Consider the following 13,514-nt stretch of genomic DNA (forward strand, 5'->3'; position numbering starts at 1 on the left):
TGCTGAGTGCCAGTTGGACCAGCACCATTTTTTGAATAGGCTGTCCTTTTTCCATTGAATGTTTACTGCTCCTTTGTCAAAAATCAGGTGACCATATACATGAAGGCTCATTTCTGGATCTTCTATTCTATTCCCTTGATCCACATGCCTATTTCTGTACCAGTACCATGTAGTTTTTAGCACAAATGCCTTGTAATATAGCTTGAGGTCAGGGATAGTGATTCCCGCAGATGTTTTTTTGTTTTTGAGGATGGATTTCACTATTCTAGGTCTTTTGTTATTCCATATGAAATTGCACATTGATCTTTCCAATTCCATGAAGAACTGGGTTGGAATTTTGACGGGGATTGCATTGAATCTGTAGATTGCTTTTGGTAGAATGGCCATTTTTAAAATGTCGATCTTTCCAATCCATGAGCATGGGAGATCTTTCCATTTTCTGAGATCCTCCTCAATATCTTTCTTTAGAGGTTTGAAGTTCTTGTCATACAGGTCCTTCACTTGCTTAGTTAGAGTCACACCAAGGTATTTCATAGTTTGTGTAATGATTGTGAATGGTTGTTTTCTCTAATTTCTTTCTCCACATGTTTGTCCTTTGAGTACAGTAAGGCTACTGATTTGTTTGAGTTAATTTTGTATCCAGACACTTTGCTGAACTTCTTTATCAGCTGGAGGAGTTCTCGGGTGAAATTTTTGAGGTCACTCAAGTACACTATCATGTCATCGGCAAAGAGTGATATTTTTATCTATTCCTTTTCTATTTGTATCCCCTTGATCTCCTTTTGCTGTCTAATTGCTCCAGCCAGGACTTCCAGTACTATGTTGAATAGGTAGGGGGTGAGTGGGCAGCCTAGTTGAGTCCCTGATTTTAGTGGGATTGCTTCAAGTTTCTCGCCTTTAAGTTTGATGTTGGCTGTTGGTTTGCTGTATATTGCTTTTATTATGTTTAAGTATGGGCCTTGGATTCCTGTTCTTTCCAGGACTTTTAACATGAAGGGGTGTTGGATTTTGTCGAATGCTTTCTTAGCGTCTAGTGAGATGACCATGTGATTTTGGTCTTTGAGTTTGTTTATATGGTGGATTACATTAATGGATTTCCTTATATTAAACCATCCCTGCATCCCAGGGATGAAGCCTACTTGGTCATGATAAAGGATCGTTTTGATGTGTTCTTGGATTCGGTTTGCAAGGATTTATTTGAGTATTTTTGCATCAATGTCCATAAGTGAGATTGGTCTGAAGTTCTCTTTCCTTGTAGGGTCTTTGTGTGGTTTAGGTAGGAGGGTTATTGTAGCCTCAAAAAATGAGTTGGGTAATATTCCATCTGATTCTATCTTTTGGAATAGTTTGGCGAGTATTGTCGTTATATCCTCAATAAAAGTCTGATAAAATTCTGCACTGAACCTGTCTGGACCTGGGCTTTTTTGGTTGGGAGGCTTTTGATGACTTCTTCTATTTTTTTTAGGTGTTATACGGTTATTTAGATGGTTTACTTGGTCTTGGTTTAACTTTGTGACCTTGTATCTGTCTAGGAATTCATCCATTTCCTCCAGATTTTTCAATTTTTTGGAGTATAAGTTTTTGTAGTAGGATCTGATGATTTCTTGAATTTCCTCATTTTCAGTTGGTATGTCTCCACTTTCCTATCTGATTTTATTAATTTGGATACTCTCTCTTTGCCCTCTAGTTAGTCTGGCTAGGGGTTTATCAATCTTGTTGATTTTCTCAAAGAACCAACTCTTGGTTTTGTTGATTTTTTCAATGTTTTTTTTTTTTTTTTTTTTTTGTTTGTTTGTTTCTATTTGGTCTATTTCTGCCCTAATTTTGATTAGTTCTTGCCGTCTACTCTTTTTGGGTTTATCTGCTTCCTTTTGTTCTAGGGCTTTTAGCTGTGCTGTCAGGTTGCTGATGTTAGCTCTCTCCATTTTCTTTTTGGAAGCACTTAGGGCTATGAGTTTTTCTCTCAATACTGCTTTCATTGCCTTCCATAGCTTGGGTAAGTTGTGTTTTCGTTTTCGTTGAATTCTAGAAAATCCTTAATTTCTTTCTTTATTTCTTCTTTGACCCTGTTATCCTGTAACAGAGCATTGTTTAGTTTCCATGTGTATGTGGGCTTTTTCTTGTCTTTGTTGTTGTTAAAGACCAGCCGTAGACCATGGTGATCTGAGAGGATGCATGGGAGTATTTCAATCTTCTTATATCGATGGAGGCTCGTTCTGTGACCAATTATGTGGTCAATTTTCGAGAAAGTGCCATGGGGTGGTGAGAAAAAGGTGTATTCTTTTTCTTTGGGATAGTATATTCTGTATATATCTATTAATTCTATTTGGTTCAAAGTCTCTGCTAGTTTTGCAGTGTCCTTTTCAGTTTCTGTTTCTCTGATCTGTCCATTGGTGAGAGTGGGGTATTAAAGACTCCCACTATTATTGTGTGGGGTGAAATGTATTTTTTGAGCTTTAGTAGAGTTTCTTTTATAAATGTGGGTGATTTTTTATTTGGAGCATATATGTTAAGGATTGAGAGTTCCTCCTGACAGATTTCCCCGGAAATGAGTAAAAAGTGTCCTTCCTTATCTTTTTTGATAACTTTTGGTTGGAAATTTACTTTATTCGATATTAGAATAGCCACTCCAGATTGCTTCTTGGAGCTGTTTGCTTGGAAGTTTTTTTCCCACCCTTTTACTCTGAGATAGTGTCTGTCTTTGTCTCTGAGATGAGTTTTCTGTATGCAGCAAAAGGCTGGATTTTTTTTATGTATCCAGTCTGATAGTCTATGTCTCTTTATTGGGGAGTTGAGACCATTTATGTTAATAGATATCAGGGAATAGTTGTTTCTGTTTCCTGCCATTATTGTTTTTTTGGGTTGAGTTATGTCTTTGTTTTTTTCTTCTTTTAGTTTTCTTCTTTAGGAGTTTTCTTGTTCTTACTAGGCTGTATTTTCCCTCATTGTATTGGGTTTTCCACCTATAATTCGCTGTAGTGCTGGGTTTGTGGTCAGATATTGTGTGAATTTTCATTTGTCTTGAAATATCTTTGTCTCTCTATCGATGGTGATTGATAGTTTTGCTGGGTATAGCAGCTTGGGCTGGCACTTGTGCTCTCTTAAGGAGTGCATGATGTCTGTCCAGACTCTTCTAGCTTTCATAGTCTCTGTTGAGTAATCGGGTGTGAGTCTGATTGGTCTGCCTTTATATGTTACCTGACCTTTTTCCCTTACTGCTTTTAGTATTGTTTCTTTACTTTGGGCGCTTGATGTTTTTACTATTATGTGTCGGGAGGTATTTCTTTTCTGGTCCAACCTATTTGGAGTTCTGAAGGCTTCTTTTATGCTCGTGGTCATCTCATTCTTGAGGGTAGGGAAGTTTTTTTCTATGATTTTGTTGAAGCTATTTACTGTGCCCCTTAGTTGATACTCTTCTCCCTCTTCTATTCCTATTATCTTTAGGTTCGGTCTTCTCATTGTGTCTTGGATTTCCTGGACATTTTGGTTTAGGACCTTTTTGTTTTTTGCATCTTCTCTGGCTGTTTTGTCTATGTTTGGAATGATGTCTTCTGCCCCCTGAGATTCTTACTTCGATCTCTTGTAATCTATTGGAAATGCTTGCTTCTGTGACTCCTGATTTCTTTTTTTGGTGTTCTGACTCTAGGGTTATCTCTTTTAGTGTTTTCTTTATTGTGCAATCTCTGTTTTAATTTCCCTCTTCCATTCCTTTATTTTTTTGGTTCTGTTTTCCTCTAGTTCTTTGAGTTCTTTGAGTGTTTTTCTAGTTTCTTCTTTAAAAGCTTCTGAATCTTTTTGCTTTTCCTCCCTTTCTTGTTTAAGTAACTCTATCAGCGTCTTGAGGCATGATTTCAGGTCTGTGTCTTCTTTTTCTGGAGTGTGTAAAGTTCTGATGTTTGCTGTTATGGGAGAGCTGGGCTCTGGTGTTGCTAGATTGTCTTGGTTTTCTTGGGATATACTCTTTCTCTTTCCTCTTGCCATTTTGTTGTCAGTGATATGTTCTTACCTTTCCCTTGTATCTGGTCTGTGTCCCTGGTTCTCCACTGGTTGAGGTGTCAGATGTGTAGAGCCCTGTTTTATGCCTCAGAGTCATTGGGTGTGAGCAGAAATTCCAAAGTTCTGATTCTGTTTGCTAGATCAGGCAAAGCAGGGCAGGGCAAGGCAGGGGGTGCACTTTCCTTGTGTACTCCACAGAGATCTTTCTGCTCCCCTGCAGCCCAGGTCTCCCACCCACCATTTGCTCAGCCTCTATGAGCCTCCGATCCAGGTGGCAGGTAGGCCAGACTCCGCTCTGCGTCTGGAAGTCACCTCCGGGCGGAAACAGAAGTTCTAATTTTCTGTTCCCAATCACAGTTACTCAGCCTCTATGAGCTGCCAATCTGGGTGGCAGGTAGGCCAGGCTCAGCTCTGTGTCTGGAAGTCGCCAGTTGCTCAGCCTCTATGAGCCGCCGTTCCACCTGGCAGTTAGGCCAGGCTCCCATATATCGTATTATTAATGATACCTTGTCGCTACCATCTGCAATCAGCAGAAAAGGAGCGATGACACAACATTCTTCTCAAAGTGGTTTATTCAGGAACCTTACATCATGCCAGTGAAATCTTTCTGTCTCTTTCTGTCTCTTTCTGTCTCTCTGATTCTCTTTCTCGTTCCCTTTTCTACCCCCAAGCGCAGTCTTTTTATCCTCTCTCAATTCCACCTCCTCAGTCCACGTTGCATGGCTGCAGTTCATAGGTCCCTGTCATCTGGGCTGATCGCAACTCATGGGTGCACCTGAGCAGCTTGCACAGTGGGAGTGGCTAATCTCTGGGGCAGGAGGAATTCAGGTGTTAGTCACAAGACTAGACCAGAGTTCCAAGTGTCATGTTGGGACTGCCACCACAGCCGCTCTCCACAATATCTTGTTGTTACTGCCATTTTTTTAAAAAATATTCTCCCATTAATTTAATTGTCCTGGAACACATTGTCTTGAAGGGGCAACTCTCTTTTGCAGCTTCTAAAGTGCTGAGGTGACAAACATGAGCTACCTTGCCTAGAATACCAAAAAAATCTACTTTAGACTGATACAGATAAGCATTTATTTTACTCATTTATTATTCAAATGAAGATTTTAAATCTTATTTATACCCATTGTTTTGTGTTCTAGCAAACTTTTTATATTATAAATTTGTATAAATAAATAACTCAAATGTCAAAATTATACTTATGGTAGCACAACAGGCTTTCTCTTTGTCCATGGCTGGCGACCTACATTTGTTAACATAGACATTGCTCAGCCCAGAGACTGCTGATCTACTAGCTGCAGAATGATCTAAGAGAGACCTTTATATAGCTGCTAGGAAAGGTCACAGTTCTTTCCAGGTCCTGCTCAAAAAACTGTGTAAATGCCTCTATTTCCATACATGTAGGAGACATTGTGAACCGTTCGTTCTTACTTGAATGATTATTCTCATTCATGCTTCAATATAAGTGTAGATCTAAGCCACAGCTGGTAAAATGTGTTTGTACACATATCAAATTTACTTTTGCAATCCTTATTCTCTCTGGATATTCATGACATGTTTTTTCCATGGACGTCTGTCCCTTGTCTAGTTTTCAATTCTGGGAAATGAAATTATCACATATTTCCTCCCTATTAACACCTTTTGAAAATATTCTCCCAATGACCTACTTATCTAGTTTAAAGTAAGTTGTCATAAGGTAGGAAGAGTTTTAATGTTTGCCTCCACCAGATTTAAAAATATATAAGGTTATTTCTTTGATACTTTTAGAAGAAAACTTTAATCAAGTTATCAGAGAAGTCACACGAAAAGGTGACTCCCATTCTCATTTGTCACATACAACATCTAAACCTTCAAATCACTGAAATTTGGACACTGACTTTTTTACTAATATCTATAGAGGTTTCCTGTTCCCAGAAAGAGCAGGAAATTTATTTGATTTGTGCCTGTCACACTGAACTTCCAATTGTTTGTTGACAGATATCTTTTCACTTGTTTAGTAAGTGATGCCTAGTATAAACCATCATAATAAAATTATACATTTGGGGTATTAGGGTCTTACCAAACACAGTTCTTTCATTGTTTTTCTTCTATTAGCCTCTAGCTATGTAAGTAAAGTGAAACCAAGCATTACACCTCTTAAAAGAAATAAAACTAAATCAATTTTCTGGTAGACAAAGAACAAACAATCTCAAGACACTTGACGTAAATGTTCATGCAGACAAACTGAAAATACCCAAATAATAGACTATTAAATGAGAACACAGATTTCCACAAGCTGAATTGGACCCCTAGGTTTCAGAAATCGTCTGGGTCAAGTATTATTTTAAGAGTATGGGGTAATTGGACTTTGCTTCAAATTTGAACCAACCCTGTATACTGTAAGCAATGACTTGCTAGAATTTTAGAGTGCAATCCATAAAAATATGAAATTATTTAAAATATAATTTATTGAGTTTCATATGTAAGAGTAATGAATATATAACTTATAATCAAAAGTTATATATACAATAAATGTACATATATATGCATATGAATATTAAATTAATACTTTATATAAGTATTTCTTTTTAAGCATCTGTAAATATAAGGGTTACTTATAATTCATTCTTTCTCAAATAAATTAGTTCTTCAAATGATAAAACAAAAAGTGAATTATATAATAAAATAAAGCCACATATTTATCATTTTCAGATATTCCGTCTTCCCTAAGGTTTACATTATAGAAGGTTATATGCACATAAAGATTGAAGGTTGTATGTCTTTGTGCATTATCACAAAAGCTATATACTGTGGCTGTTCTCCTTTGTTCACATTTTACCTCTAGGCAAATTACAACAATATAAAAATAAAATTGTACTCATACTTCATACATATGTATCAATAACTATTTTAAACAAGTGTTGCTAAAGCTCAGAAATAATAAGAAATGACAAAACACAAGAGTAGAAAAGGTAAGTTTGTTTCCAAAGTTTAGATGAGACTAAATGATCCAGGGACAAATAGAAATAGACTTTATTTCCTGAAATATAAAATATAAGACACATGGAACTGATAACAAGAAATTCTAATTATCAAGCAATGAAATAGTATTTAAAGCACCAGAATTAAATGTCTATTTAGCCAGTGTTTATTTTTTGAAACTCCCGTGCCACTTGCATCAACCATGTGAGAGTGATCACTAAAAGGGGTTTGAAAATATGTAGAAGTTAGTTCTTCATCAAGTTCAGTCATATTTTTGGATTTGTAAAAGATTTCTACACTCGATAATAACATGCTGTCAGCTTTGCATATAAGAAGACTCAATGAATGATGAAATCTAAATTGTTCTGTAAATGAATCAAATGGCATTCAAAAATGCCTCAATTTTCATTAGGATTGTGATTGTTCTTTGAAAGTTTTTTTTTTTTTTTTTTTTTTTGTCACAGCAAATACTATAGAAAATGAGTAAAATCTGTAGTGGTTGAAAAGAAATAAAGCTAGGATGAGAGATTGGGGGAATGGAGGGAGCATAGAACACACATAACTTCAAAATATATATTCAAAAAATTTTTAAGAAATGGAACTGGAGGTATGTATTCCCACTTTATAGTATATTACTTATTTGTACTTCAAAAAGCTCATATGAGTCAAAGCTAAGATTTATTGTTTGTTTTGAAAATATAATATGCTTTAAAATATGTTACCCTTTCAATAGTTCTAACTAAAATAACCAGTTTATCACACTATTTATGGAAAAAAGATCCTTTAGCAGGATCCCTGGAAGAAAAACCTGGAAAGTTGAATTTTAGCTTTGAGTGGAAGTGTAGTGATTTGTATATCAATAAATTTTACATTAAAATAAAACATTTTTGTATATAGATGTAAGTGTGTGTGTGTATAAACATATATATGAATAGTGAAATCAGAGTGATTTTTTGCTAGTATATTAAATCCTTTTGTAGCTTGGTAGTAGGTTTGCCATACCTCAGTGACATTGATTCAATCTTCAGAGTTTTCTGAGAACTCGGTAGCATTAAACTCTCTTGATAGACCAAGTAAAGAAAAGGAAATAAATAAAGATAAACTAAAGACTATTGCATTTCTGTCCTCCTGAAATAGGTCACAATTCCCAGTTGAATGATGAGGGAGACCAGATACGTCCACTTCTGAGGTTCCAGGAACACCTTGTATAAAAACTTAATTAATCGTGGCTGAGGCAATCAAATCAATGTTGTCATGGCACTATCATAAGCAGTATGCCACTCACTTCCATTACTGCTCACTTTACCTGCTGGATCTTCAAATAAGCTTTAGAAGTCAGTATTTGGGGTCAGAATGACACTTGCTTCAGAACATCACTCTCTCTCTTTCAGAGCCCCTGTCAGCCAGTACAGAGCAGGAGCAAACATTGAAATTCCAAGGATTTGGAACGACCTCTGCCAAAGTTCTTCTGACAGGACATATGTATTATTCATAACGTTCAAACTCTTAAGAACTGAAGAAGTTTATTTCACACTAGAAGATGACTAGTAGATAAATTTCAGTTTGGATATCGTTCCTTCTTTCCACAGTCAAAGAAACAAAAATAAACAAATGATTATTGCCAAAAACTGTATACTAAATAACATATTTTAAAGTACCCAAACATGCACGTCTAAATTGTCCTCTGAGATGGGTCTTAAAATATCTTTTTCTCATGGTCTAATTATATTGTATCATGCAATTTATTTATTTCCTTCTTTTTAAAATAAGTTTAGTAATCTGTCTAGAAAGGTGCATGGTCAAAGAAAGAGGGGGTGGACTGACAGTTCAGAATCCAATTTCTTAATGCTCTATCATCAGGTTCAGAGCTTTGATCAATTATACAACAGCAGCCTTCGAGATCAAAGAATCCATAACTGGTAGTGAGCAAATACTGGGACGTGAATAACAGTGTGTGGAACTCATTCCTAACCTCAGGTAACAGGAGAAAGAAAAGGCTCATGAAGTATATTTATTTTCATTTTGTTTTGTATAAAATAATGTGAGGTGAAATAATTCTACAAAAGTTTAGCAAGTACACATTTCAAATCAATCATACTCCTTATGGTTGTCTTTCATAATTTAGAGCCAACATTAAATATAATATAGTGTCCAGGGATCCTTTTTAGTTCATATTTTATATGTTTATTTTTCAAGTATACTGATTGCTGAGTTAAATAAAAACTTGTGGATTGTTTTTATAGATAAACCACAAAAGCAGATATTTTTGGGCAACACATAGAAACTTGCCTTTATTCAGACTATTATAGATATTGTTGTAAAATATTTTGGAAGATAAATGTATGTAAAACTACACATTTACATTCACTAAGAATTTATAAAGAAGAGGATATGGATTATAAAGAAGAAAAGAGGAGCGGGATGTGTGGCAGGAATTGAAGGTAGAAAAATGAAGAAAGACATTTGTAATTAAATTACAATATCAAAACAGAACCAGCAACAACCACTAACAAAGAATAGGCAATAGGAAGATCTTACAGGTATTTCTTGTTTTTAACAATGTCTTTTTAATGATTTGTATAAAAGAGAAAACAAACTTAGAAGGAAAGGAGAGGAAACAGAGTAATTAAAATATTATTTCTTCTGTTGTCACTGGTGACAATTTTGTGTGGGTACCATATGCAATCTTCATTTAATACCTAAACTCAAGGATGAAAACAAAAAGTAGGTTTGCTAGAGCAACAAAAATAAGTAGAAAGAAAACAAAGATATTGTATGATATTCCAAAATTGTAGTGAACAGTATCCAATTACTAATATTTAATAGTAAAATTAGTTGTCTTTAAATCCAAATACTTAATGGTGGCTGTACTAGAAAAAATTAAAGGATTTGAATATAAACTAGAAGCAAGATGATGTGAGAAATCTTGAGTTTTTAAAGATTCTAACAGCATTCTTTGCTGAAGTTCCCAAGATTTGGGTGTGTGCTTGTACAGGCCAGAGTAAAAGATAGGAGGAATGTTGAAGGCAAGGAAGTCAGAGAAAGAATAAGTGAAGGGGAGAGAGAGAGGGAGAAGGAAGGGAAGAAGAGAAGGAGGAAGAAAGAGAAAGAGAGAGAGGAAGAGAGAGAGGAAGAGAGGGAGAGAACACAGAAAAGAATATTATTCTATGCTGGTTTTAGAAGAAAATACATTGCTTCATTTTCAAACTAAATTTGCAGAGCAGGTTCCTTGGAATAAAAGCATTTGTGGTAATCTTGACCTCACTGAAAGTTCTCCTTTCATGTGTCCTGCTTACTCACCAAATTCAGCTCCAGTATATTCTATTCACCAATATGGTTTCTAACATACCCTATTCAAATTTATTTTTTATTCAAATTTATTCAGATTTTTTCTCACCTCCACCCTCGGCCTATTGCAATCTAATTGTTTTGGTCTTGATTTTTCAAAGCATTTTCCTTTTCTTTCTTTTTTTTTTTTTAATTTTATTGGCTATTGTCTGTATTTACATTTCAAATGTTATACCCTCCCCTTTCCTTCCCGTCCCTCCTCCCTCTCAGCTTGCTTCCATGAAGGTGCTCCCTCTCCCAATCATCCTCAGTGCCTTGGCTGGCTGATTATATTGTTCTTCCCATGAGGTTGAGAACTTTTCAGCTCTTTCACTCCTTTCTCTAGTTATTTCACTGGCATCCCCATGTTCAGTTTGATACTTAGCTGTATCTATATGACTCTGGGAGAGACTCTGAGGAGGTATCCATATCTGATTCCTACCAGTAAAAACACTTCTTGGCATCAGCAATCATGCTTGGGTTTGGTGGCTGCATATGGGGTGGTTCTCCAGGTAAGGCAGTCTCTGTAGATCTTTTCTTTAATCCCTGCTACTCTATTTGACCTTGTAGATCCTTGCCTGTTTTGTTCACCCTTCTGAGAACTAAGGCATTCACATTTTGGTCCTCTTTCTTTTTGAGCTCAATAAGTTCTGTGCATAAATTCTTGGGTATTCTGACTTTTTTTTTCTTTCTTTTTTTTTTTTTTTTTTTTTTTTTTTTTTTTGGCCTGTGTCGGGGATTGTATCTGATTATAAGTGAGTGCATGCCATGAGTGATCTTTTGTGACTGGGCTACATCCCTCAGGATGATAGCTTTAAGTTTCATCCATTTGCCTATGAATTTCATAAACTCATTTTTAATAGCTGAGTAGTACTCCATTGTGTATATGTACCACGATTTCTATATCCATTCCTCTGTCCAAGGACATCTGGGTTCTTTTCAGAATCTGGTTTTTATAAATAAGGCTGCTAAAAACATTGTTTAGCATGTGTCCTCATTATATGTTCAAGCTACTTTTGGGCATATGCACAGTATATATATCTGGGTCTTCAGGTAGTACTCTGTCCAATTTTATGAGGAACCCCCAAAATGGTTCAAGAGTGGTTGAGCTCTATGAGTTTTACTCTTAGCACTGCTTTTATTTTATCACTTAATTTTGAGTATGTTGTGCCTTCAGTTTTGTTAAATTCTAAGAAGTCTTTGATTTCTTTCTTTATTTGAACCTTGACCAAGCTATCATTGAATAGGACATTGTTTATCTTCCAAGTGCATGTGGTCTTTTTGCTGTTGTTATTATTATTGAAAACCAGCCTTAGTCCATGGTGATGTGATAGAATGCATGGGATTATTTTGATCGTCTTGTATCTGTTGAGGTCTGTTTGTGACCGAGTATTCTGGAGAAGGTGACATGAGGTGCTGAGAAGAAGGTATATTCTTTTTTTTTAGGATGAAATGTTCTAAAGATGTCTGTTAAAACCATTTGGTTCATAACTATTGTTAGATTTATTGTGTTTCTTTCCAGTTTCTGCCTCCATGACTTGTCCATTGATGAGAATGGGGTGTTGAAGTCTCCCACCATTATTGTGTGTGCTGTAATATATGCTCTAAGCTTTAGTAGAATTTCTTTTATGAATGTGGGTATTCTTGCCTTTGGAGCATAGATGTTCAGGATTAAGGGTTCATCTTGATAGATTTTTTTTCCTTTGATGCTTAAAAAGTGTCTTTCCTTATCTTTTAAATGACTTTTGGTTGAAAATCTATTTTATTCAATATTGGGATGGCTACTCATGTTAGTTTCTTGGTTCCATTTGCTTGGAAAAATTTTTCCCAACCATTTATTCTGAGGCAGTGCCAGTCTTTGTTGCTGAGATGAGTTTCCTGTATGCAGCAAAATGATGAATCCTCTTTATGCATCCAGTCTGATAGTCTATGTATTTTTATTGTAGAACTGAATCTATTGATGTTAAGGCATAATAAGGAATAGTGATTGTTGTTTCCTGCTTTTTTTTTTTTTTTTCTTTTTGGTTAGAGGTAGAATTATGTTTGTGTGCTTTTCTTCTTCGGTGTTTGTTGCAAAAAGTTTAGTTTCTTGATTTTCCTAGGGTGAAGTTTTTCTCTTTGTTATTTAGTTTTCCATCCATTATCATTTGTAGGGCTGGATTTATGGACAAATATTGTTTACATTTGTTTTTCTCCTGGAATATCTTTACTTCCCCATCTATAGTGATTAAGAGTTTTGCTGGATATAGTAACCTAGGCTGGAACTTTTGTTCCCTTATGGTCTGTATGATGTCAGTCCAGGATCTTCTAGCTTTCATAGTTTTTTTTGAAATGTCTGGTATAGTTCTGATTTGTCTGCCTTTATATGTTACCTGTCCTTTTTCTCTTACTGCTTTTAGTATTCTTTTTTGTTTTGAGCATTTGTTGTTTTGACTATTATGTGTCAGAAATAATTTCTTTTCTGGTCCAATGTATCTGGGGTTCTGTAGGCTTCTTGTATGTTTGTGGTCATCTCTTTTTTAAGGTTAGGGATTTTTTTCTTTTATAATTTTGTTGGAGATATTTACTGGGCCTTTTAGTTGGGAGTCTTTGCTCTCTTCTATACCTATTATTTTTAGGTTTGATTTTCTCATTGTGTCCTGAATTTTCTGGATCTTTTGGGTAAGAATCTTTGATTTTTGCATTTTCTTTGATTGTTGTGTTAATGATTTCTATGGTATCTTCTGCCCCAGAAATTATCTCTGCCATCTCTTGTATTTTGTTGGTGATGCTAGCAAATATGACTCCTGATGATGTCTTTCCTAAGTTTCTCAATTTCAGGATTATTTTTCACTCCTTTTGTGTTTTCTTCATTGTTTTTGTTTTCAGTTCCTTCACCTGAGTTGGTTGTGCTTTGATTTAAGCTCTTTTAGTGATTTTTGTGTTTCCTTTTTAAGGGCTTCAACATATATTTATGTATTCTCCTGGTTTTCTTGTACTTCTTTAAGTGTGTTATTTATGTCAAAGATATCAGTCAGCATCATGAGTATGATTTTAAATCTTAATCTTGCTTTCTTCTGGTGAGTTGAGATATACTCTATTTGTAGTGGTAGAAGAAGTGGTTTCTGATGTTGCCAAGTTACCATGGTTTCTGTTTCTTAGATGATTGGGCCTTGTCTTCCTGTTATAAGTGATGCTAGGTGATCTTGTTGTCTCTCATCGGGACCTTGTCTCTCTTGTTGATC

This window comes from Micromys minutus, assembly GCF_963924665.1.
Source record: "Micromys minutus genome assembly, chromosome: 14".
Classification (NCBI taxonomy): Eukaryota; Metazoa; Chordata; class Mammalia; order Rodentia; family Muridae; genus Micromys; species Micromys minutus.